Consider the following 6,000-nt stretch of genomic DNA (forward strand, 5'->3'; position numbering starts at 1 on the left):
GTGGAAATTCACAATATTTTCTTCATAATAATTAGTAATTTAGCTTACTAATGATATTTCACTTGTGGCCATACAACAAACTGTCTCTTTTCAGTCACATATTTGCACATTGTTCGAGGCACCTGTTTTTTACAAAGTGCAAAATCACAAATTTTTTGCAAAATATTACAAATTTGGCTCAAAATGGAAATAACTGATGAAATTATGTGGAATCACGTTTGGATTCAAGAAGCATAAGGAAATGTGATTTTAAAAATCAGATAGTCTTGTAGGTCGTCATCGAGTTAGCCTACATGTAACTTAATAACATTTAACTTTTAATTTTTATTTTAACTAGAAATGCAGCATCAATTTAATACAAGCACTATCACTCATTCATTCAAAACCATCACAGCCTTCTTGGTTAATCATCGCGGGACAGTTTCTCGGAAACTGTATCAAGAGTCAAAGAATAGTATGTGGTTCCCTACAGTCTCTCATCCATCCTACTAGAACTTTCAACGTCAGAATATCTGTGTTTAGGGATCTAGTTTGCAGTTCATGAAAATCAGGCAAATATACTGATGTGACTGCCATTCTTCTTTCGTTGAAATGAGCATAGGGGAAACTGCAATGAAGGTTTTATGGATCCCAGTCAGTAATTTTGATATAGTGAGAGGCCATTTTCAATGTACTCTAATATCTGACAAGAAATAGCTGTGACTCCCTGTAATATGGAACTCACAGTATCTCTGTATTTTTAAGACTGATGTGTAAATTGAGTACGTAGGCTAGGTCCTACTTGTTCAAGTGGCAGGAATTTTTTCCAAACATTCTTGTTTTGATATATGTTTTCAGCAAAATCATAAATCTCATGTTTCTTGTACATAAGTAAAAATAAAGTATGATGTTTTGCTGCAAATATGCTGTCAATATGATACACCGGATCAAGAATTTGTATGAAGATACCCGAAGTAAAGTCAAAACACCTGTAGGAATGACTGAAACCTTTGATATAAAATCTGGGTTAAGACAAGGTGGTGTTCTGTCTCCTCTTCTTTTCATCACTGCGATGAATGAGATTTAGAGAAAAGTTCACCAAACTATTGGAGGTAAGAAAATAAAAGTTATATTGTTCGCGGATGATATATGCTTGTGGGGGGACTCTAAAGAAGATCTTCAAGGACAAATAAACTCCTGGGCAGAATCTGCTAAAGAATATGGACTCATCTTCAGCCAAGAGAAAAGTGAGGTTATGGTCATGAAGAGATACGGGCAACCAATGGGACACATTGAAATGGAGGGGAAACAGCTACAGACGAACCATCAATTCAAATATCTTGGAAGTGTCATCTCTGATACTGGTTCTATAGATAAGGAAATTTCCCACAGAATTTAGGCAGGTAGCAACTTTTACAAAATAGTAAAAGACATAATATGGAACAAGAAAATACCAACAAAATGTAAGAGAGTCATATATGAAACTTATTACGTACCAATCCTGACCTATGGTTGCGAAACATGGACCATGAGAAACAAAGATATTAGTAGAATCCAGCCAGCAGAAATGAAATTTGTCCGTAGCATGATCGGCAAAACACAGAGGGACAGAGTCCGTAATGAAGAAATCCGCAAGCAGGCTCAATTTATAAGACTGCAGGACAAAATAACAGTGCAGCGACTGAGTTGGTATGGACATATGCGACGCATGGGTGATAACAGATTACCAAAAAAAATGTACGATCTAAAACTTGAAGACAAAAGACCAAGAGGGCGACCAAGACTCAGGTACAAGGACATGGTGAAGATTGACATTCAACAGAGAGGACATACTTTGGAAAGCATTGAAGAAGGAGAGAAGTTCAGGGAGAGAAGCCTCGTTTGCCGACCCATCGCTCAAGATGGAACGACGTGGGGTATGTATGTATGCTGGCAACTACCGTTTGGTTTAACTTTATTGCTGAAAAGTGGATATAAAATTTAGCAAAATTTTGACAAAAAAAAAAAGCAAAAAAAAATTACCACAATTACATTTTTAAATTATGAACTTAGGCAAACATTTTCACTACAAATTGTGCTTTTGATTTCTAGAAGCTTCTACTTTTGTTCATGAAATGCCTGACAGTTACAGTCTGTCTGTTCAAGAATAACTCTATACCTCATTTCATTCCTATCATGCTTTCTTCCTGCAGTGTAATTACCAGTTTGCTCTGACTCTTCAATAATGTGGAGCTTTTCTTTATCCTGAACAACCCATAATGAGATGTCACACTAGCCATCCTAAACAAGTGCCATGTAAATGGCGCGACATGTACACAGCACACTTCTCGATTGTGGTGGGAATAGTTGTCAACAGAATGGGTGGGAAAATACCAATTTCCAGATTTCTGTATGTCAGGAGCACTGTACCAACCTTGACACAAATAATACATGCTCCCAAAATTTTGCAGTGAATTATGAAAAAAAATCCATGCAGGGATCATTCACATAAATATGCTGTAATTTAAATCATATTTAGGTCTACAACAGAGGTGTTTAAAAAGGTAAGAAACCTATATGAAATTTTACATAATGTTAAGCAAACTTACCTTTTGTGAAAAAGCCATAAGATACACTAAATTTCACTCTAGGGAACATTAACTCCGGTCTAGAAAGCAAAAAATAACAGCCGATAGGATTTGTCATGCTGACTACATGACACCTCGTAATCTGCAGGCCTTCGAGCTGAGCAGCGGTCGCTTGGTAGGCCAAGGTCCTTCAGGGCTGTAGTGCCATGTTTTTTTTTTTTTTTTAGGAACATTAACTTGGTGGGGAAAGCTAGCTTAAAATGCTGGAGCTAAACATGCATATCAGTGAGTAACCCCTCTCCCCTCTTGGCCAGATCAGGCAATGTGGGAAGGCTAAACTCTTGTCTGCATAACACTGTTTCCTTGCAAGGTAGGGCTTCATTATGCAGATTCATTGCACTTGCCTTTCAGTAGTTTACTAAATTCAAATATGATATTTGCTTTTATTTCTTCAGAACATTTTTGGAAAAGCTCAGCCTACCCTGTCAACTTTCAGGTTTTGCTACTGTTATCATTCTGAAAATCCACAGACTGTTTCCAGTCATTCGACAGGGTCAGGAATGGAGTGAATGAAGCCCCCATCTAGTGGCGAGGATAGGAATTGTGCCGGCTGCTGATGCCTGTCGCACTCCTCTGGGGCAATGATTAATGAACGATAAATGAAATGGTATTGGAGAGTGTTGCTGGAATGAATTACGACAGGGAAAACCGGAGTACCCGGAGATTAACCTGCCCTGCCTCTGCTTTGTCCAGCACAAATCTCACATGGAGTGACCGGGATTTGAACCACGGAACCAGTAATGAGAGGCCAGTGCGCTGCCGCCTGAGCCACAGAGGCTTATGTTATCATTCTATTATGAGAAAATTAGTTGTAAATATGCATTTAAAAATTATAACAAACCCCATGGCCTACCAAGCGACCGCTGCTCAGCCCAAAAGCCTGCAGGTTATGAAGTGCCGTCAGCACAATGAATCCTCTCAGTCGTTATTCTGGGCTTCCTAGACCAGGGTCGCCATCTCACCGTCAGATGGCTCCTCAATTGTAATCACGTAGGCTGGGTGGACCTTGAACCAGCCCTCAGATCCAGGTAAAAATTCTTGACCTGGCGAGAAATCGAACCCAGAGCTTCGGGGTAAGAGGCAGGTACACATAAACCGAAGAAATGTGTGTAATATTCTGCCTTTTAATGTCCACAAATTTATACTATAAGAATTCTACATTGCCACATTATTGCACATAAGATGCAGTAGGGTGTATATCCTACATGTTATAACCTGTAGAATACAGAGTGGCAGTGAGAAAAGCTTCTGTAGTAAGCCAACTGACCAGCAGTTCACCTAGTGGTGCACACAGAAGCAACATAAATCCTGTTTACAAGGTAGCTTAAAAAAAATTAGTTAACAAGTGCTCGTACAGAGAAACTTTATTTTATAAACAGATACAGTGAAACCTCATTAGTGCGTTCCTCATGAACATGTTTTTCCCACTTAGCACGTCGTAAATTCGAAGAACCGATTCTCATTGTATTAAATCTATATAAAAATACCTCGCTTATTGCGTCATGAAATTTTTCCTAGCCCTGAAAATGTTATTTGTCAGCACTTGTGAAAGAAACATGATTTCCAACTCGGGTAAGAGCCGTAGCCACAATTGCATGATTACCGAAAAAGTGAGCCTATTTGTGCTTGTATTTTGCGTTCCATTCAGAAGTTAGAAATTGATTTTGTGTTGAGTCGTACAGTGAAATTTTGTCGCGTGATACGGTAGCCTACATTATATCGGAATTAGGAACATAATCGTGCAACTAGTGTGGTGTATATTTGTCTGGCGATAGTGTAGTTGTATGGATACAAAAAAAAGTCATGAAATTCCTTACTAATGAAGACAAAATTAAAATCTGTCAGTGGACTGGCATCCCAATCTTTAAGTGTGCAGAGGTCGCAAGTGTTGAACTTGCACTTTCCAGTTTCGACTCGATCATTTGAGTTGGTCGAAGTTTTTCAAAATGACGGCCAAAGTCATTTCTCCTGATTTCTCCTGGTCGCACATGGTCGAGTGTAACCTCCAATTCATTGTCTAAGAGAGTGACCAGAAAATAACGCTTAATAACCCACTGCTCCAAAACAAAAGGCGTCTACTAACATTTGTTTTAGAAAGAGTGTGATCTGCAATAATACTTTGATATATTTATTGGCCACCATGCATATGTTTTCATATTTGTTTTTGGTGTTTTTCACACCTTTCAGTGCACTTGTTATTTTATAAGCCACAGCAGAAAAGGTTTTCATGTTTGTTTTCATGTTTTTCACACCTTTTAATACTTTCATCTTTAGAAATGGTAGATATAGTTTTCACTGTACCCGCAAATACACGACATAAAGTACCCTCGTATTGGAAAAAAAAATGTATCTAGTGTTTCCGTATCCCTGTTGGATAGTTTTATTTGTATATTCAGTAGTACATTTTCTTGCTTAGCTCATTCATTTTTGTTGTCCCTACAGAAACGTCTTAACGAGGTTTTACTGTATAAGGATACACAGTAGTGGATGAAGAAGGGAAGAATACCAAACAAGATGATGGAGATGAAGTTTGAGGGAAAGAGAGAGAAAGACCTAGAACAAGGTAGATCAGTTCAATAAAGAGGAGTACAAGAAGAAGAAGAAACCTGGACCTGATAAGGGGAAAGGAGGAGGAGGAAGATGATGACGATGATTATTATTAGCAGGGTACTGATACACAACATAGTCATCATTCCAGTCCAAGTACTTATTCCTACAGTACACAAAGGCATGGAAGAAATCTTATGTCCAGTCTCTGAAGCCATGTCATGAATGCATTCTGAACAGCCATATCCTTGTTGAATACTCCAAAGAAATGGAAATCGTTGGGTGCTAGGTCAAGGCTGTAGGGAGGATGATCTACCACATCCCACCTGAAGCGCTGTGACAATCAACAATTGCTGTTAGCTGTGTGTGGTCTGGCGTTATCATACAGCAACACGACACCTTTTTAGAGAGGTCATGTTTCCACAAATTACTTTTTGAAAAAGGCCCGCTCTCACTTACCGGAAGGGAGGTATGGGGAGAGGGATTTCCGAAAGAATTTCTCCTGTATGCACTCATACCTATCAGAAGCACGCCTTGTGATTTGGACAGCTGATTGTCAAAACCTGCCTGTCAGTTGTGTGTAAAGCATTGGCCCAGCCAAACACAACTAATGGATCACATGTTAGTTCTTGCTCTGTTGGTTGAGGATGCTGAAAGGGAAGAACAAAAAAGAAAATGGAAATTTTGGAGTTCATGGCATTAATTTGTCTCGAAATTTAAATGATGAATTTTGTACACTGTTTCGTCCGACTCGTTGGCTGAACGGTCAGCGTACTGGCCTTTGGTTCAGAGGGTCCCGGGTTCAATTCCCGGCTGGGTCGGGGATTTTAACCTTAATTGGTTAATT

The sequence above is a fragment of the Anabrus simplex genome, chromosome 11 (genome assembly GCF_040414725.1).
Source record: "Anabrus simplex isolate iqAnaSimp1 chromosome 11, ASM4041472v1, whole genome shotgun sequence".
Taxonomy (NCBI): Eukaryota; Metazoa; Arthropoda; class Insecta; order Orthoptera; family Tettigoniidae; genus Anabrus; species Anabrus simplex.